Source organism: Pleurodeles waltl, chromosome 7 (assembly GCF_031143425.1).
Source record: "Pleurodeles waltl isolate 20211129_DDA chromosome 7, aPleWal1.hap1.20221129, whole genome shotgun sequence".
In the NCBI taxonomy this organism is placed as follows: domain Eukaryota; kingdom Metazoa; phylum Chordata; class Amphibia; order Caudata; family Salamandridae; genus Pleurodeles; species Pleurodeles waltl.
The window spans coordinates 1,467,416,676-1,467,438,691 of NC_090446.1; the positions used below are offsets into that span (position 1 = coordinate 1,467,416,676).

Here is a 22,016-nt window from a genome sequence, read left to right on the forward strand (position 1 = left end):
AGTGGCCTACCCTTCCTTTTCTTCTTTCCTTTTCTTGGGGACCCCTGTTTCCTAACTGTAGGGACTGACTCCCCAGGACTTTGGGTTGGGGAGGCGCCCTGGGCGACCGCCCCATCTGGGACCAGACTCACCTCTGGGAGGTCATTGCCCAGGATACAATCTAGGGGGAGGTCAGCACTGACTACCACCCTAAACCAGTCAAGGATACCCTCCCTCTCTAGGGGCACTATGGCTACAGGTTTGGAGGTGACCTCCCCTGTGGCTATCCTGACTTTCCTTGTCTCTCCTGGGACATACATGTCTGGGCTCACTAACCGGTCACTCACTATAGTGTGACTGGCACAGGTGTCTCTCAGGCCAGTGGTAGGGATCCCATTCACCTGAATGGGGTGGAAGTGCCTACTTCCACCCTCAGGGATCACCAGCTTACCATCTGGTCCTGTTTCCCAGCTCAATGCTAGGAGGACTTCATCATCTGAGGAGTCCTCCTCCATGGCTACACTGGATAGCCCAGTGCTAACCACCTTCTTTGGACAGGCTGCATCTCCTCTGAAGTGACCTGTCTGCTGACAGTCAAAGCAAGCCCTACTGTCCAAGAGCTTTTTTAACCCTGGGTCTCCCTGTCTCTGCTTGTTAGAGTGGGAGTGGGATTTACTCTCCTCCTTCTTAGGGTTCTGGGGTACAGAGGGAGTCTCTGTGGTGGGCTTACCACCTCCCTCCTTAGGTTTTTGGGGACCTGCCCCCCCCCTTCTTGGAGTCTCCCCCCTGGGACTTGACAACCACCCTGGTTCTCAACCACTCATCAGCTGCCTCCCCTAGCTCTCTAGGGTTGGTCTGCTTAGAGTCCACTAGATGCTGGCGTAACCTTTCTTGGGTACAATTGGTCAAGATGTGCTCTCTCATGATCAGATTGTATAACCCCTCATAAGTATTTACTTTGTTACCAATAATCCAGCCCTCTAGTGCCTTAAGTGAGGTGTCTACAAAGTCAACCCAAGACTGGGTATTGACCTTCTGGATGTTCCTGAACTTCATTCTATACTGCTCTGGGGTCAGACCAAACTTCTTGGTTAAGCACCTCTTCATACTAGGGTACGAATCTGCCTCCTCCCCCCTTAAGGTCAGAAGCCTATCCCTCCCTGAGTTGGGGACCAACTCCCACAAAAGGGAACCCCAGTATTGAGGCCTAACCCTTCTCATTTGGAGTGCCCTCTCAAAGGCCTCCGACCATTTGTCTATATCATCCCCCTCTACATAAGCAGGAACCACCCCCTTGGGTAATCTGGGGCAAACTCCCCCACCCATGGACACCTCAACTTCTCTGTCGCTGCCACCATCTCTTTTCTCTTTCTTTGCCCACTTTTTCTTTTCTAGGGCCAGCTTCTCTGCTTCCAAAGCTATATATGCAAGCTGGGCCTCCAGCTCTCTTTCTCTGATGGATGGGTTCTCCCTCCTGAAGGGACCCCCTTCCCATCACTAGCTTTGGGTCTGCCCCCTAGTGACTGTATGTACTGAGGACCGGTCTTCCTCATCCTCACTTAGGCTCAGATGCCCTCCCTCCCCTGAGTGGTTAGAGCTAGCATCCTCCCCTACTTCTCCCTCCTCTGGAGCTTCCCCTGGGTCTACCTCTTGGGCCTCAGCCCATGCTGTCAGGGATTTGATCAGGACTTGCTTCCTGAGGTCAGTGGTTGCAGGCAACCCTCTTTCAGTACACAACCCCCTAAGCTGGACTTCTGTCAGTGTGGGTAGGCTAGCCAGATCAAGCTCCATGGTTCCCTAGTTTTGTGTCAACAAAAACTTTTTGCAAAAATTGGAAACAATAATTTAGAAAAATTACAAAAATTCAATAATAGAAATTAATCCAAATTAAAAAAAAATTAAAAAAAATGTGATATTTTTTTTTGCACTAGGACAATTTAAAGGATTTTTAATTTGTTTTACTTAAAACTGTAACGTGATACTGAACACAAGTACAGGATCCCACCGCTGCCACCAAAAAAGTTGGAAAATGGGTTGCTGGTAAGGGCAGGTAGGTACCTACACCTAGCAACAAGCCACTAACCTCCACTTAGGTCCAGTTAGGTCTCAGTAAATTAACCCCAGCTCAACCCTTGGTAGCTTGGCAACGAGCGTCAAGGCTTAACTTAGGAGACAGTGTGTAAAACATTCAAATATCACAAAACAGTAATTAAATAAAACACAGGAAACAGTTTAAAAATCCAAAATCAATTTATAAAAATAGTTTATATTTTTATCTTTAAAATGACACAAAAACGAATAAAATCGGATAAAGGGAACCGGAGATATGAATTTTTAAAGAATTATTATTTTTCTAGCGCTTAGAAACAAAAAGCGCCAATCGGGTCATCTGGTTGCACCTCGACCGGGGCAAAGTCAAAGTTTCAGGCCGACCGCAATGGAGCCCTGCTCGGCTACAGGTCGCGGGAGGCCTCGGTTAAAAAGTTACCTTTTGACTTAGTCTTTATTTTGAAGATTTTCTTCAGCGGGACGAACCTGCCAGTCCTATCCGACCTCCTGGAGCCCTTCTCCGGATACGCGATGCTGGATTCCTCGGTGGAGATTTTTACCTTCGGACTTAGTCGTTTTTTCGAGGTGAAAATCCTTCGACCGGGGTAAACCTGGATCTTGATCCGACGTCCATGGAGCCCTTCTCGGATACGATGGCTGGGAGGTCCCGGTCAACTTTTTACCTTCGGACTTAGTCTCTTTTTCAGAGATTTTTCTTTACCGGGACGAACCACCAAATCAGGCCGGGTCGCGGTTGAGGCAAGCCGGCTAGAATTTCCGCGGCGGGTCGGTCCCTCTATGGAGCTTTTTTACAAAAATTCTCAAATCTTCTCCAAACTTCTGGGGCTTCACCCAGATGTCCTTTTAAGGTTCCTTTGGGGTCCACAGCTCACCCCAAGGGTCCAGAAGTTCTGAGATGGTCCTTGGGGGGTGCGGACTACAACTCCCAGAATGCACCTGGCGCAAACTCCTTTTTGGCCACTGGGCAGTGGTCAGCTGGTCGCTTTCTTCAGGAGTTGGTGCAGGGGACTCTGGTTAGCAATTTTTCACCTGTAGCAAACAGGGAGTCCCTCCTTGAACCAGTTGAAGCCAGGCAAAGTCCTTCTTGTGGTGAAGCCCAAGTGTGCAGCTGGTGCAGTCCTTCTGAGTGCAGGTTCCAGGTGCAGGCCAGGGGTCCAGCAGGGCAGTCCTTCTTCTCCTTTAGTTCTTTCTTGTTGAAATCTTGTGGGGATCTGAGGTGTGGGTGCAGGTCTGCCAGTTGTATCCTTGCTCCTGGGTGAAAAGCAGGGGGGTCCTGGTTCTCCAATCAGGGGCAGGGTCCTTCCCCCTGCGATGACCACTTCCTGGGAAGTGTGGCAAAAATCCATCCCAGTGGGCAACATTCTCTAAAAATCCAACATGGTTGAATCTGATTTTTGGAGGTTACATCTGGCTGAGCCCACCCACTGGTGTGGCTAAAAATCATAAACACACCCCTCTCCTGCCCTCTCCTAATCTAATCAAGGGGGCACCTAGTTGTCTGGGGTTGCAGGATGTGGGGGTGTTGCTGTTTGCTCCAAATGTCCTTCTCTGCCTTTGAAGACCAGTTTGGCAGCCCTCCCCCTTCCTGCCTCACCATCTGCTGAGGGGAGATTCTCTCCCACAGGCACATTCCTTTGTGTGAAGCCAGGCCACTTCACACCTAATCAAGGCAGCTTGGCTAAGCTGCTACAGGCTGGCCAATCAGAGCACAGCAGCAAAAACAATGCAGGGATGAAATTGGCAACTTTTTAGGTAAAGTCTAAAACTCTTTACCTGAACAAGTTATATTAAATCCAACAACTGGAAGTTGTGGGATTTATTACAACAATTAATTTGATACCAAATTCTTGGTATGCAACATTTAAGGAGACTTTAAAATTTAAAATAAAGTCTTCCCATTCTAGCCTATGAAGGCCATTTACTTCAATGAGGGAAAAACGAATTTGGCTGTTTTTACCTCACCAGGGTTTATAAATCTATTTTTATAAAGTCTCTGCTTATAGTTACACGGCAGCCAGCCCTTGGGGCACATAGGGCACACCTTAGGGGTGACTTATATGTAAAAATAAGGTAGTTTAAGACTTTGGAACTACTTTTAATTCCAAAGTCGAATTTGCATATAACTTTAATTTAAAAGCAACCAGCAAGGCAGGCCTGCCTTTAAAATGACACTGGGCACCTCAGCAGTGCACCTATGGGTGCACTACCTATGCTGTGGTCCCTAAACCTACATGCCCTACCATATACTAGGGACATATAGGTAGGTTAACTTAGCCAATTATAATTAGCCTAATTTGCATATCCATTTTACACAGAGCACAGGCCCTGGGACTGGTTAGCAGTACCCAGGGCACCATCAGAGTCAGGAAAACACCAGCATAAAGTGGAAAATGGGGGCAAAAAGTTATGGGGCCTCTGCAATCAGCCCTGTTTTCTCACAACCATTGAGTGCAGTAGTATACAATGGAGTGGCATACAGCGGAGTGGGTTAGAATTATATAGCATTCAGTGGAGTGCTTGTAGAATGGAGTAGCGTACAGTGCAGTGACACAAAGTACAATAGCATAGAGTGGAGTTGTGTAGAGTGGAATAGCTCAAAGAGGAGTAGCGTACAATGGAGTGGTGTACAGTGGAGTAGGGTAGAGTGGAATTGCATAGAGTGGAGTGGCAGAAAGTAGAATTGAATACAGTGGAATAGCATAGAGTGGATTGACATAAAGTGGAGTAGTATACAGTACAGTATAAAAGCATGGAGTGGAATGGTGTAGAGGGGAGTGGCGTAGAGTCGAATAGCATAGAGGGAGTAGCATGGCATGTAGTGGTGTACAGTTGAGGGATGTAGACTGGAGTGTCCTACATTGGAGTGGAATTAAGTGGAATACCATACAGTGAAGTGTCATAGATTAAAGTTGCATACAGTGGATTAGTGTACAGTGGAGTTGCATATAGTGGAATAGCGCAGAGTGGCATGGCGTACAGTAGAGTAGCATAGAGTGGTATAGCACATAATGCAGTAGTAAACAGTGGAGTGGCGTATGATGGAGTGGCTTAAAATGGAGTGGTGTACAGTGGAGTAGGTGAGAGTGGAATAGCATACAGTGGAGTGTTGTAGAGTGGAGTAGGTTGAACTGGAGTGGCATACAGTGCAATAGTGTAAAGTGGAGTGGCATAGAGTGGAATAGCTTAGAGTGAAGTAGCATACAGTGGAGTGGCGTACAGTGGAGTAGTGTAGGTACATACGGTAGAGTGAGGTAGAGTGGAATAGCACAGAGTGGAGTAGTGCAGATTGGAGTTGCATACAGTGCAATATCGTAGATTGGATTTGTTGTAGAGCCTGTTTAGGCTCCATTTCCTCTTTCCTTTTTAACTTGACTTATGCTTGTAATGGTGGTTTTTACATGTTTTTTTTAACATGATAATATGGCGCACACGCCTTTCTTCCTGGTAGACACTGTCGCCCTGTAGTCTGCACATTTAGTTCCAGGGTTGTACAATCAAAAAGAGTTTTTCTTGCTATATTTTCTGGTCTCGTAGGAGACAACAATTTCTCCCCAGACTCTGGGCTTCCTTACAAAGCCCTGAGTAGAGGAGAGTGCAGCAGAACTAGCAGACTCCCCGAGCCAATTACAAGGTTTCCACTGGCCTGACAGGCAGAAACCTCCAAAATCTGAGGTTTCATCCGTCAGCCCAGTGGAAACAGCGTGACGGCATTGGCTCCTCGGTGAGTGAATCCTGTTGTACCCTCAAAACACACACTGTCTGTCGTAGCGGAGCACTCATGATCAGCACGGGGCGGTGAACTCAGAGCCGCCATGGTTGACCACAACTCCAACCACTGCCATTCTATCAAGAACCATGGTCCTCGCGGTGCAAGTGAGCCCCCTTATAATTTGGTGGTCCGAGTGCCACTAATAGACTGCCAGTCATAAGACCACCAAACTCATGATGAGGCCCTCTGTTCTGCACTTCTGACACAGCATGCTTAGCATAGTGTTTTATTATACAAACAGCATCCATTCTCAACTTGATGAGAGGAGGACTTTAGGCTAAGGCTATTATGGAACCTCTGTGAGTGAGATGCAACCCAGCTGACCCCGACCATCACCTTGAGAAGGATGATAGCCCTGCACACTTAGAACCCGATTTACAAGGCCCTCGCGCCTCCTTGTGCCACATTAGCGTCATTGTTTTGATGATAATGTGGCATTAGGTAGGAATTTCTGATGTGACACATTTACAAAGTGGCGCAATGCTAGCATGCGCCACTCTGTAACCCCTTGCACCACAATATGCGTGCACCAGGTATAATGTATGGAAAAGGGGCATTCCCCCACAAGGAGGCCACAAAAAATGGCACATTGAAATCTACAAGATTTTGCCGTTTCATCTTTTCTGTCATTTTAACACCTGCACACTGCAGGCATTAAAGTGACAGGCCAGATAATAACTTATGGGCCTCCCTAGTGCTTTGCTGGACTACCACCATAATTAATGGTGCTAATCTAGCAAAGCACCAAAATAGCGTCATAAATTCTGACGCTATTGTGCTAACTTGCACCATGGTGTGCTGTATTGTTAATACAGCGCTACCATGGTGACGTTAGGGGGACTATGGGTGGTGTAAATCTGGTCTTTAGACGGATGCATTTGTGAATTCACTGAGGTCGGCTTCCTGAAACATAAGCCCAGATTTACAAGGCGGTTGCGCCTCCTTGCGCCACACTAGCGTCATCTTTTTACACTAATGTGGCGTTAAGGAGGTCATTTCCCTGCGCCATATTTACAAAGTGGCGCAATGCTAGCATTGCGCCACTTGAGCCATATCATACCTGCACCAGGTATAATGTATGCAAGGGGGGTTCCCACACAGGGAGGTTGCAAAAAATGGTGAAGTGAAATCTACAAGATTGCAGTGCAGCATTTTTTTCTGTCATTTTAATGCTGGGGCAGGTGTTAAAGTGACGGGCCCATAGTACTACTATGGGCTTCTCTAGTGCTTTGCTGCACTAGTGCCATAATTTATGGAGCTAATCCAGCAAGGCAACACAATAGCATCATAAATGATGACGCTATTGTGAAAACGAGCGCCATGTTGCTCCATATTTTTAATACCACGCAACCATGGTGTCGTTAGGTGGGACAGGTGCGGCACAAGAAAAGTGGCGCATCAGGACCGATGCACCGCATTCTTGTAGATCCATCCCATGATATCAGCATATCGGGGTTAGATCTTGCCAGTAGTCTGTGTGTACTAGTGACAGATAGGAGTAAAAGTAGAAACACTTAACATGGTTGGATTGTTTGTATTTTATACCATTCTATTAATGCTTATTACAATGATAGGTCTCATCTGCTTAATCATCACAGCGCATGTTTTATTTACAAGACCAAAATTTGTTTGATAAATATTTGAAAATGTGCTTTCTAATCTTTTCTTTGTGACACCTTGGGCATGCAAAATCATTATCTCTGTTTCCAAAAATTCCTTGGGAATCGGAGTGGTCATTGTCGGAGGTTACCATCAACATCAATCATCCTGAAAGGTTAGGGGTTTTAGATGTGATACTGTGAGCTAGCCAAATCAAACGAACATATACTGATAATACAAGTAGACTAAGAGGCATATTTACAGGGAGGTTGTGTCGCTGTTGCATTAATATTTTTGACACTCCAGTGGTGCATTCAGTACTCCATATTTACAAGGTGGCACATTTGGCCCAATGGATCAGTTTTTGTAGGCCTGCATCAGAAAATACCTGCAGTAGAACTGGCTACTCCAATCAGATTTTAATGTATGAATGACAGGCGGTCTGTCGTAAAATCAGACTTACAACTGACGCAGTGATCTTCATGAGTTTGTCAATGTGTGATGCATCTTTTAGATGCATCGCACTAAGCCTGGAGTGCATCAAAATTCCTATGCCTCATTAACAAAGGCGTAGGATGTGACGAGGTAGCTGTGGAATAGGAATCTGACTAGCTGAAGTCATTTAACACACTGTAATAAGTAAGTAAATCACATCCCCTCACCTAGTAGTAGGTCTAAACATGTAACAAACATGTTATAGGAGGACCCCTCTACCAACCTGAGACCATGGCGCCTTTGATATCATCATCCACTGCAGCAGGGCAATGTGACTTTGTGTCCTCCATGTAAGAGACAGGCCAGGATTGCCACATTTCCATATGGGAATCGGTCCCCAAGTCCAGCCAACTGTGCTGCAAACTACAGAATATAAGTACACACATAAGGTATGTAACACAAAAATTGTGACTTTACATTACAACATATATTTGTATCCACTCACATTCAAGTGTCACTCAATATGTCACACATACTTAGGTATCTTTGTACACATAAGTAGACTATGCCCACTGTAATGAGACACATATCCCTTCTTCACGCTTGTATGCTTTACATCTAGGACCAACGGAATAGAGTCCGAGAAGGGTTTTCCACCATTTTACACTCTATTACATTAGACTACTTGTGTCAGTCAGGACCCATGGCATCGCCTCTGTTTTTTCGCATTGCTGTCGTTGGGTCTGTCATAAGGCCAATGTCACCAATGCACCACTTTGGGGGCAGATGCATTGCGACATCCTTCCCACACACATGTCGGAATTTCTGATACACCTTGGAAGCTTGTGAGATCTGGCTGGAATTTGTCATAGCGCAGCACAAGTTTTATTGACACATCGCTGCTGAATTACTATTCCAACATGCCGGACGCGTTTTGCCTGTCTTGTAGTTGGCTCTCGTAGGGTCTGGGCTGGAAGAGCGAACTGCCCCGCCCTGGCGTATAGTTATTTCTGGACAGCGTGCTCGTAGTTAAGTGCTCTAGCAGTCCCAGGTTAGGTGCAATATATTCTTGCTTTTTTCCTCCTTTCCAATCATGGGAAGATGTATAAGGCAGGCTATATGAGGAGCGCTGCATACGACAAATAAGTTCACCGAAGAGATGTAAGTAAAGACGTGATGTGATCACTTAAGAGGCATTTCAGTGTTTTGGCTGAAAAACAATCCTTCTTAATGATACCTGGTAAAGAAACTTGAATTTAACATTGTGTTCGTTTTGAACCTTTTTCTTGTCCTCTGTGTTTCTAATTCAGTAAGAATCGACCTCGTGTAGTGGGGAAACGCCAAATGAAGACAGAAGGTGAGTCATATGTTGGAATAAGACGAGGAATTTATTCTTCAAAAGAAAGGGACCCATGCTTGAAGCTGCGTCCACGTCCTGAAGCAACTGAATACCGAGTCGCCCGCGCTCCAGAACACAGAGCAGCAACCAATGAACAAAGATTCCATATGAAGAGCGTGCATGGAACAAATACAGGTAACGTACATCCACAGTTAAAGAATAACACACAGCATTTATAAATATAAACAATAGCATCAACAAGTAAAAGTACATACTACAACACCTCCCTCCTTGATAAAGGAAAACAAAAAACAAAACAACAAAAAAAAAAAACCTCTAAACTAAAACAAAGTCACAAAGCTTAGAAGGTAACTTAATCTGTCTCGAACTTCGAGTTATAACACATTTAGAGTAAGATTCGTTGATGTGACTATTGCAACTAAGGTTTGAATCACTATCATCAGACTGAAGATTTGAATTAAAATCTGATGACCTCAAAGAACTAGCCCCATCACCGGAAGATACATTAAAATCAGTTCCAGCAAGCCAAGAACTTTGCAAATCCGTTGATAACATTGAATCATCACTATCCTTTGAATGATACATGTTTCTGAAAATAATGAGCTGCTCCATGCTAATTGGAATTACACTACTTCTGCTCCACCAACCCCTACCATCAAGTAAATCAGAAGCCTTAGTAGATTTGAGAACCTTAGACGTAAAAGAAAATTTTGACTCCCCTTTCCTCACCCTAAAAGGTTTCTTAATTAAAACCCAGTCATTTACCTTCAAGTCAATTTGCCTAGCGGAGGTCCTTTGATCAAAATCACACTTCTGCTTGAACTGTTTATCAAGGACTCTACTTCTCAGAGTATCATTGACAGTAACCTCAGGTGACTTGCCAATATCACTTAGAACATCAAACATCCATCTTGGTACAAGCTTGGTTCTGGGATCTCTTGGGTCCCCTGTCGCAGATGGCAATCACTTGGCAACCCCACTCCTGGTACCAAATTGTAGTGGGGAAACGTCAAATGAAGACAGAAGGCGAGTCTTATGTTGGAATAAAACGAGGAATTTATTCTTCAAAAGAAAGGGACCTACGCTCGGAGCTGCGTCCACGTCCTGAAGCAACGGCCGACTGAATACCGAGTCGCCCGCGCTCCAGAACACAGAGCAGCAACCAATGAACAAAGATTCAATATGAAGAGCGTGCATGGAACGAATACAGGTAACGTACATCCACAGTTAAAGCAATAACACACAGCATTTATAAATATAAACATTAGCATCAACAAGTAAAAGTACATACTACACCTCACCACAACGGAGAGTGTGAAGGAATAAGAGGAACTTTTGAAAGCCTTGAGCTCTATGACCCCCTTGAATATTAGTAAGAAATCCGTGTTTTAGGCGTTTTCACCATCAGTCAATTGAGATACAGCACTTAAGCTTGCTCTTGGCACTTTTGTTTAGTTTTAAACACACCGAACTGGGTTGCCAGTTACATGCATAAGAGAAAGCAATTTGGGGATGATTTGGATGCATGTAGCAATAGGCAATATAAGCACCTGCATGAGGGAATGCACTAGTCAATAGACAATGCACGTCTAGGTGCATGTAGATACACCTTTGGAAATTTAACAACAAGGTAGAAGCTTTTTTAATAACATTGTGAATCACATTTGGGGATGGAGCTACCACGGGCAAAAAAAACGTTTTGCTTCTCTTTTTCTTTTCCCTCTTTTTTTTCTTGTCAAGCCATTGCCCATAATGGAAATATTCTATATTGCAGGTACAGTGTTTATGAGGACTATAACCTCTCCTGTGGGGCCCTATTTTTATATTTGCCGTGTGCCCTGAGAAATGTGGGTGACCCTTCGGGTCACTTGACACCGAAATGCGCATTGTTACCACTACTAAGGATAAAGAATTGTTGATTGGATGGCACTGTTATCAAGGATATAGACTTTTGATTGGACTCCACCCTTATATATAAGAACTTTTGATTTATGACTCTTGGATATTTTATCTTATCAGAGAACAACTATTGATTGTGTTATGAATTCAAACGTAATCATGACTATATAAATTCCATAATCATGTATTCTTTGGTTGTTGGGGGTTCTTAATCGAATAGTGTTGCTGAATACACATTGGGGACTATTTAGGTCTCCCTGCTTTGGAGTTGTGCTTGGTTATTGTATTTTTTTTGGGGGGGGGGGGATTTTAAGGTTTCAGAGAATGTTGCACTGGTGTTGCTCCTACTGTTTTTAATAAGTATGAATGAGATGTGTGAATGATAGTTTATTTTTTTGTTTTTCTTGGCCTTTCCCAGGTTGCATAGAACTATTTGTGTTATATATATATATATTTGCTGTACAAATGGCAAAAGACTTTGTCACTATCTAGCTCGGCGAGGATAGCACTGTGCTAATCCTATGCTTAAAGACTTTGCTAGATAAGCAGACATTTGAGGTGAGCAAATCTAGAGTGTCGCTGGTGTTGCAGGGTGCTCCTTACTAGTGCAGCTCTCCACCTAAAATTGGGAACTTCCCAGAGTTCTCCTTTGTGTTTTGCATAATTTATGTGTCACTCTATCCCTGAAAGGGCCTTGGTTTGATTTATACTGGGTGCTCCCTTGTGTCTGGACAAAGCTATACCCCTCGGAAGAGCTCTAATGAGAGCGAAACATGTGTCAGGGGTTGCTTTACTCATTCCAGGTTGGCTTGGACGGTATTTGACCAGTCCAAAGCTATAATACTGTGCCTGGAGTGGTAAATGGCTTTTGTCATTTTACAGCTCGGCAAGGATGACACTATGTCAATCCTTTGCTTAAAGATTTTGCTGTACAAATGGCAAAAGACTTTGTCACTATCTAGCTCCGCGAGGATAGCACTGTGCTAATCCTATGCTTAAAGACTTTGCTAGATACGCAGACATTTGAGGTGAGCAAATCTAGAGTGTCGCTGGTGTTGCAGGGTGCTCCTTACTAGAGCAGCTCTCCACCTAAAATTGGGAACTTCCCAGAGTTCTCCTTTGTGTTTTGCATAATTTATGTGTCACTCTATCCCTGAAAGGGCCTTGGTTTGATTTATACTGGGTGCTCCCTTGTGTCTGGACAAAGCTATACCCCTCTGAAGAGCTCTAATGAGAGCGCAACACGTGTCAGGGGTTGCTTTACTCATTCCAGGTTGGCTTGGACGGTATTTGACCAGTCCAAAGCTATAATACTGTGCCTGGAGTGGTAAATGGCTTTTGTCATTTTACAGCTCGGCAAGGATGACACTATGTCAATCCTATGCTTAAAGAGTTCTCCTTTGTGTTTTGCATATATATATATATATATATACATATATACATGCAGTATCAAAACAAAGGTAATTATAATTGCAAAAGAAAATGATTTACAGTACCCAGATTTGAACGTATGCTAAGGACCTTGGCTTGACGAATTGTTATTATCAAATTTAGGGATTCCGATTTATTGGAACCAATAGTGAAGGTGGGTTATTTGTTATTTGTTGGAGTGCGACGCAGTGCCACATTTGGCAGCACCGCACTCCATCATTTTGAAAATGCATGGATGTGCTGTATTCAATGGAATTCGGTGCACCCCGTGTTGTCCCATGCGCTCCTGCTGCAGAGCGCTAATGCAGCCACCCTTGCGCGATGGTGCAAGGATGGCTACGCTGTGGGGGAGATTGTTTTTGTGCAGTAAGGGACACCTCTCATTTTGGTTCTGCCTCAGGTTTGCGAAAACTCGTAAATCTGGTGCAGCGTCAAAATGCAATGGATGTTGCTGTGTCGCGCCCACAGCAATCTCCATTGCACGCCCTGTCCACGCAAAGTGCTGCATGTGAAGGGGCTGTATTTACAAATTGGCATTAAACCACAATAAGAGTCTTAACGCCACCTTGTAAATATGGTGCAGTGTATAGTGCCACCGGAGCGTTACTATAAGTGACTCTCCAGTGGCGATAGGGCCTTTTAAATCTGGCCCTGTATTTGCAAACTATAGTGTAGTACATTGTATTTATTTTTTAACACAGTTTTTTATTTTATTTTTTATTTTAGGTCCAAAATTTCCTGGAAATCCAACTGTGTGTTCGGCCTGTATGCATGAGTACAAATTCTATGAAAAAATACATAAGTTGCCAAATGTATTTTGGGGCCTCTTTTATCTCTGTTCTTTCTTGACCAGTCACCGCAAAACTTTCCATACTCCTTTAGAGTAGAAAAAGGAATACGTTTGAAATGTTTTCTTGAGATTAAGGAAATGGGTGCAAAGTTATTAATAGTGATGTAATATGCGAGGTCATAAGCAGTGCATTGCAGGGACTTAAGTAATAGCTTAGATAACTATAACTGCTGAATTTATATAGTTGTGTACGAGTGAAATCTGAACCTAACTATAACATACCCATAACCTTGGCTTTTTTCTGTGAATTTCAATTTTTTATTGTATTTCCTAGATATAATATCCCTCTAACCTTTTGTTTTTTCTGTGAAAGTGTATGTTTTTTATATGTTATATATCTTATCTATAATGCCCTGTAAGCTTTGTTTTTTCAATGAATTTCTATGTTTTTTTTACATTCTATTTATTAACTATAACGTCACTGTAACCTATTTTTTTTCATTTAATTTGTATGTTTTTTTATATTGCATTTTCTAACTATAATGTCCATCTATTAGTTAATGCACTGCAGAGGCATGTGTCGGTTATCAGAGGGGCATAGTATTGAAAAAAAATTGCAGCATTGGAAAATACTGATTGTGTATGTTTCATACTAATATACTTCATCGGTTCCTCGGTCTCACAACACTTACATTGAGGTAAAGCTTTTCATGCACGGATTTAACTGTCACATCATGTTTATCTTTTCACAGGAAATTGGGCAACTGCTTTTCATAATTTAAAAAAGTATAGCCACATTATTGCCCTGTGATTCTACTCACTTCAACCATTGCTGTCCCTGGAACATATTCTTACCTTGGCTAAAGGTATCAGGTCCTTTTCAGGTGTCAACTTGACATTTAGAGTTTTGCTTACTGTATTTTTAAAAAATACTTTTGATTATTATTTTCAGCCCTATGTACCATGTCTTGTAACTGTAAATGCTGACGGCAACTTTCTGCTCAAGTTTCGGCTAGCCAAGCACGGCATTCCTGTTGGCTTGCACATTTGTTATTCGTCATGAATTTGTTGCAAATTATTCACGCACCTAGATATACAAATTTGGATTTCCTTCAAAATCTCAAAAACTACTGAACGGATTTACCCCAAATAACAAAAAACTAGTTTTCTGAGTTAAGAGCAAAGTTCCTGCCTAATTAGGTGTAATTCTGTTCAGCCATCTGGGCTGCAGTTGTGTCTAAAACCGCAATGGGAAACACACTTTTCTTGAAATACCCCTTTTTCTTGGCTCCCGCTTGAGGGATCACCCCAAAACTTTTCATGTACAATACCCTAGAGAACACTTTTTAAAAAAAATGTCAGGAAGACTAGTCCAACAGCACCAAAGATATAGGGGGTCATTACGAGTCTGGCGGATGGAAAAGGCTGTCTGCCAAACTCCCAGGGTCAGGTTGCCACCAGTGTGGCCCATTCCCATGGGCCCCATTACAAGTTCCCTGCTGTGTCAGTGGGCGAAAACAGTGATCCTGCCCGCTGACCCAGCGGGGAACAGCCTGCAACATTGACAGCAGCTCATAATTGAGCCGGTGGCAATGCTGCAGTGCGTCGGGTGCAGCAGCACCCATCACACTGTTCACTGTCTGCAATTCAGTGCAGGGGCTGGCCATAGGGGCCAGTGCATGAGCAGTGCAAGTGCCCTCCCTGGGGCCCCCTGCATCCCATCTCCACCAGCCTTTACATGGTCGTGCTACCGCCATGTAAAAGCAAACTGAGGGGGGGGGGGTCATAATCACCAGGGCAGCACTGCATATAACACTGCCCTGGCAGATTAGGACCACCAGCACCGACTGTCCCTCCTGTGGAGGTAAACTTGCAGTCTGACCGTGGCACAACCACCACGGTCATATTGTGGGAGCCAGACCGCCGCGAAAGGCTGAGAGCCTTGGCAGATCTGTAGATCTGGCGTAAACTGAAAAAAAATAAAAAGTGCAGGCTCTTGCACTTGTGTTGAAAAAATCCCTGGGTTGGCCAGGTTCCAGGGGATTTAGAGGGGTGAAAAAAGGAGAGAGGCCCCTGGAGCCTTACCATAGCTCCGAAAACTGCCACCTACCTGGGGCACTTTATTATATGAATGGAGGTGCGCCCGGGGACCACCACCTCCCAGGGCTAAGCAATCAATTAATGTATCGTACTGCAAAGCCCCTGTGCACCCCAGGACCGCCACCTTCCTGGGGCTAAACATTCAATTAATGCGAGGGATGTGCTGCCCCCTCCACAGCCCCTGGGACTTCCGCCTCCCCAGGGCTACACAATCAATTACTGCGAGGGGGGCGAATGGCCCCCCGCAGCCCAGAGGCAGCCACCTTCCCGGGGCTGAAAAAAAATAATGAAGGGGACCTGTCATGAACTCCCGGCCCCAGGGACCACCACTTCCCCGGGGCAAAAATTAAACGTCCCTGGTGGAGCCAATAATGGCCCTGGAGACCGCCATCCCCCAGGGCCGGCTCCTGCTATGTCCCAGGGTGCCCACCCTCAGGACACAGCTGTGTGCTCTGAGTTGGCAGGAGCTTTGACAGCTCCCGCCAGGTCAGAGCAAACACAACAAGCAAGAGCTGTCAAATAGCTCTCACTTGCTGGGAGCGGAGGTTTCCTCTGTTTTCCTGAATGCAGACATGCAGGCAGGGAAACAGAGGAAACTATTGCTCTCACAGACAATGAGCTGCATGTTTAGTAACTCCCTATCTGTAACAGCAATGCTGACTCCCTCAGGAGGCAGGGAGCAAGCTGGGACTGCAGGGGCCTTTAGATTTCCCCCACGATCCCAACACTGGTGACTGGGTGCCCTAGGGGCCACCCAGGTGACATAGCCAGGGTTTGGGGAATGGGGTTGCTGGTGCTCCTCCCCCTAAAAAATATATATTTTACACTGGGCCCCAGGGCTGAAATGGCACGGGGAGGGGGGCCGTGCGTCCCCCTCCCCAAAAAGAAAGAAATACATTTTAAGGCTGGGCCTCAGGGGATGGGGTCCCCAGGACCAAAATCAGCCAGAGGAAGAAGGGGCACACAGTCCCACTCCTGGATACTGGCCATTTGCCCAACGAGGTAGCAAACAGTAACTAACCACTAGAAAGTTAGATATATTGTGCAAAACTGTGGACTCTTGTTGGATAAGCAAGCAGGTGAGCTTCCATTCTGGCCATCATGCTCATGTCACAGAAATTAAACCTCAACAGTAATCACTTACAAATATAAAGGTAGCAGGTGCCCCAGTTGAAGCTCCACTTCTGGAAAGGACTAATGATCTTAACTCCTGAGTTTGGCGAAGGCAAAGCAAGTGTGTTTACTCAGCGATTCCATATTGAAAAACGATCTTGAAACTTATGTGGAGGTGAATTCATCTTTAATTTATTGCAGCCCAATCTGTATGTGACTGTGACAAGTGGGTTTTATCTTGTCCTCTCCTGGTGATAGCAGAGTCCATGGTTCTCCCTTTATAAATTGCTATGACAATGCAAATGTGCAAATCACCTGAAAGCTGTGCCCGCTTGGCTCCGCACTGTTCACCTTAGTAATAGCCAAAGGTCTTTCTGCATTTTGCCACGACAATGGACAGCTTACCAAGGAGCCTCCCAGTACGTTTGCTGCCAATTTGGTGTTAAGTTCTTGATGCCGAGGAATATGAGGACATCTCCACAAACAAGTAGGCACTGACCACATATAGATTAAAGGAAGGACTCTGGTTTCGTGGACATGTTTGTCTTTGTAGTCTTGTTGTGTTCTCTATAGGAGGATTCATGTTATCACAGAATTCTGGAGAAAGACGCACAAGAAACAATCATGTTGCCAAACGCAAACAAGGTCACTGTGACATTTCCTTGTGCTCCATTATGCAGCTGTAGTGTAGAATACATACTAGGCAGAAATAACTCCTCATGGGTACTTATTGTGTGCTTGAGGACAATTGTTGGGTAAATGAGCAGATGAGGTTCATTTGTGGCTTAGTCACCCACACAGCTACTGCCACACTCACACAGACACACACACACACACACACACACTCACAGATGCACTCAGATATTCACTCAGACACTCATGCACCCACTCTCAGATCAACTCAGAGACTCGTGTATTCACTCACAGACCCACTCAGGCACTCATGCACTCACTCACAGACCCATTTAGACACTCAGGCACCCACTCACAGGTCCACTTAGACACTCATTGACCTACTTACAGAGCCACTCAGATTCACACACACAGAGCCACCCAGAGACTCATGCACTCACTCCCAGGCCCACTGAGAAACTCATGCACTTACTCTCAGACGCATTGAGGCTCATGTACCCACTCACAGACCTACTCAGACACTTACACAACCACTTAGACTCTCACACACTCACTCACAGACCAGCTGGGAGACTCAATCACCCACTCACTGACCCACTAAGTAACTCATGTCCTCACTCACAGACCCACTCAGAGACTCACACACCCACTCATAGATCCAATCAGACACTCATGCACCCACTCAAACACCAACTCAGACACTGCCACACCCCTCACTGATCAACTAAGATCCTCATACACTGATTCACAGACCCATTAGACATTCTCACATCCACTCACAGACCCATGTAGACCCTCATGCACCCACTCACAGACCTACTCAGGCACTGATACACTAACTCACAGACCCACTCAGACACTGATGCACCCACTTGCAGACCCACTCAGACACGGACACACCCACCCACAGACCCACTCACCATCACACCTCCACTCACAGACCCACTCAGACCCTCACGCACCAACTATCACACCCGGACAGACACTCTCACACCCAGAGACCCTTTTCACACCTATTCTCACACCCAGAGAGACAGACCCTTGCGACCAACTGTGCTGTGGGCAGTGGTTGTTGGATTAACGTATAGCAATTACAAATACTTTACATTACACAAAACATAGAAATGCACTGAAAAAAGCAAAGGTTACAGGGGCATTATAGTTAGAAAATAGAATTTAAAAAGCCATAGAATTTCACTCAAAAAAACAAAGGTTACAGGATCGTTATAGTTAGGCTAACATTTTTCATGTATCAAACCATAGAAATTCAGCAGTTATAGTAAAATGTGAGCCTAACTATAACGTCCCTGTAACCTTTTGGAAACAAACCTCTAAAGCTCAGTGTGAAGGTCACAGACCTTCACACTGAGGTATGGAGTTTTTTTTTTAACCCTTTATGGGCTATTGATTAATTTATTTATAACTTTTTAAAATATATATATATTTTTTTTAATAAAAAGCCCTTACAGGCTACCTGGCACTGCAGGTGTGCTGGGGAAGCCTAAAGGCTTCCCTCGCAGTGCCATTGCTTCATCAAGCACAGAGCCCTCCACTCAGAATACAGTGTAACTCAGGGGGGAGGTGGTCCCTGGGGCGCGGGGGCTTCGTGGCCCCCTGCTCTAAATACAGTGTGGCTGCGAATGTTGGTGTTCCCCAGGGTGCGGGGTGTCACAGCCCCTCCCCACATTAATTACATTCATCATCCCGGGGAGGTCACAGCCCCCCGCATTAATTACATTCATCGTCCCGGGAAGGGGCAAGCACCCCCTGCATATGTCATATTTGCCCCTGGGAGGTCGGTTTTCCAGTGAGTTTCTGAGTTTTTTTAATGTAAAGTATGTTAATATTACCAGTTATAATTATAACGCCACCTTAGCCAAACGTAACAATATAAAAAGATGTAGTTTTATGTGAGGGAGACCTACTGCCCTTGTCAAAGGATCAGAACACTGAAAGAAAAATGCCTGGACTACTGACTTTAGCAAGGGGTCAGCACATCAGAAGTCTCGGGAAGAAGAAGAGAGGAGAGGACCACTCCTCAGTCTGTAGTGTAGGAGTTCTTCTCTAGCACCATGGGAGAGAAATACTTGGTGAATTTGTGAATTGCAATTTACGTGAGAAAGACTTTAGCCTTGGAACTGGTAAAAAATATTAATTTGACACCATTGGAATGCTGAAACACCTTTGAGCCTGACACTCCTACAAGTTCAATGTAGCAACACAGAAAAGACAGATCTCCCATATATTATGTGGCTGGCTCTCCAAGCTGGAGACACTTTTCCAGCGGATGTTCTTGGTGTGCAACAGAGGGACCTAAACTGCTCCTATTCAAGATTTTGGGCTGTTGTGCATGGACTGTGGAAAGCTACTCTCTGTGGGTGAACAGAGTGCCACAGTTTGTGATAAGCAGGTTGCTGATCATGAAGCCATTTGCAAAAAATATTTTTTCGGTCAAGTTTTGATGCCCTGTTTTTTTCTCATTTTTTTTCTTTGAACCAACTTTCTTGGTTAAAAGATAGAAAAAACTTTTGTTGCCCAAGTTCAGGGCAGGTTCCACCTCGAGTTTGGTGATTCTGCCCCAAAGGCGGACTTAAAGATGCGACTCGTATCTTACCTTTCTGAATACTAAAATGTCGTGAAGATATACTTTTGATCTAAACTGAGACCAAAAGTCTAACTTTACCTTTGTCAATCGGGCCCTCAGTCTGTTGTGAACATAGACCATATGACTTTCCCAATTTCACTGTTGCTAAATAAATGTCTTAAAATATTTATTCATTTAAGGATTTATTTTTACGAAGCCCACCACTTTGTCTTCAGTCTTCTACAAAGAGATTAATTGTTCACATTGCGCCATATGGGGCCACGTGGTTCTGTTTGATGGATGTCTAAGCGGGTAGTAGCCTGGCTCGAGCCTGTCTGTTGCTCCTTCCTTGTTACTATGTCTGTCCGGATAGGAGTTGTCAGGGTGACAGGTTTATGCTGAATGGCATGAATAAGGGTTGTAAATGGTGTGATGAGATGCCTTGACTGCCTGCTTTATGTTACTAGAGGTGGGCAAGCCACTGAAAGGTAGAGCCAGATGCCGGTCTCTGGCTCAGCTCAAGGTTTTCTGGGAACCTCAAGCCCAAAACGAGCCAAGGCTTCAAGGGAGGGGATGTGGCATAGCAGCTACAGCTGCCGACCACATGCAATGGGAAACCAGATTTGAGTCCCGGTCTCCTATCAGTATCCTGTGAATTCTGGCAGGTCCACCATATGCAAAAATGTAAACAAACATAAACTGTGGATTCCACTTGTCACCCACACTCTAATCTCATCCTCCAAGATTGAAGGGCAAAACTTTAACATTTGATGTCAGAAAGAGATATCCATCTAGCGGCGGAATTTCAGAGTGTGAAACTGGAAAATCCAGGCATCCCTGCTTGACCAAGTTATGTGATCCCAGCAAACACATCACCTCCTGTTTGTTCAATATCACATATGAGAGCACCTTCAATTCAAATGCAGGATGCGTGCTGTTTGATATGGTGAACCTTTACTCCACATTTAATTTGAATCGAGCCTACCTATACGGTACCACATGAGTAATGAGTTGCCTTTAACTTCACTGATAGCGTTGGCATCAGGGCGGGAGCAGGAATGCTTCTCGTCCATGTTTACAAGTTTACTGCCATCCCAGGTGTTTGAGCCCTGAGACCTCCACCCACTGGAGCGTCTATTGCTGCCGCTCCCACACAATAGTTTTACCAGTGCATCTCTACCCCCCGCCATGCAACACTCTGCAGTCCATCCCACGTCCCATAGGTCTCCCCCGTGCACCCCAGGCTGGACCCCCTCCCACGTCTAGGATTCTACCACCGGGAAGTCATCTTTCTGCCAGCAGCGAGCGCCAGGTGTGCGACGCACCTGTAAGGAGAAGACGAGCGCCGCGATGCCGACGGGCAGGAAGCAGCACAGCATGGTGAATATCGAGTAGCCCAGGTAGTCCTGCACCTGCATCCGAGGCACGATCATCATTGGCTGGGTGGTCACCACCAGACTCTGCCCGGCAAGGTGGACGCTGTTCTGCGTCGGGTGGTTTGCTGAATATTGAATGTTGGCGGTATTGGGGTAGAACGCGTTGGCAGGCTGCTGGTAATACGGCGGCGGAAAAGCCCCGTATATACCAGGAGGGGCAGGGGCTGGTGCCGAGGGCCACCCCTTGGAGGGCTCATCTGCATACATCATGTATGTTCTATCTCTTTCTTCAGGTGTGTGAGTGAGGGTCTCTGGGAGTCTCACCCACTCTACGCGCGTGAGGTGCGTTGGGTTTGTCAGAACACTCTCTTCTCCAGAGAGAACCTTTTATACTGTCCAAGCAGGAAAGAGCGGCATTATTTAGTTCTGTTAGGGTGTGCCTACGAGGAAGTATAGCGCCTGCCACAGGGGTTGTGAGACCTCCCTGTCACGGATCATGCATTGGAGTGCCAAAGGTGCGCCTCGGCTGTTTGCTCTGGCATTTCACAAGGTGCGGTTTGGCCCAGTCTTGTTGTCATCTCCTAGGCAGGTGGCCATGGCACCCCACGCTCTTGGTTCTGCAGCACTCACTGCCCGCAGGTGTTACTTTACCATCTCCAGATACTGTTTCTACAACGTGGTGGTAAAGGGTGTCTGGAGCAATCACTACCTTAATTTACCACCACCGACATGATATAGCACTGGTCAAATACTTTGTGATCCGGCCCTTCAAATGCCAAGAAACAGGTGCGTGGCTGTGCGTTGAGTCAGGGATGCTCTTCCGGACGTGACCCTTTGTTGTGCGGCAGTGAACTGTTGAATGACGAGCTCTTTTGTGA

General features: G+C 45.3%; 1 long non-coding RNA gene across 1 annotated transcript in view; it reads right to left on the reverse strand.

Annotated features, from left to right (window-relative positions):
- The window catches only part of LOC138247437 (uncharacterized), a 38,972-nt gene extending 17,442 nt beyond the window's left edge, over positions 1-21,530 (reverse strand). Inside the window, exons 1-2 of the long non-coding RNA XR_011194506.1 lie at positions 21,088-21,530; positions 8,136-8,275 (exon numbers count right to left, since the gene is read on the reverse strand). This is a non-coding gene — a long non-coding RNA (uncharacterized lncRNA). The remainder of the gene's footprint in view (positions 1-8,135; positions 8,276-21,087) is intronic.
- Between the last annotated feature and the right edge of the window lie 486 nt (positions 21,531-22,016).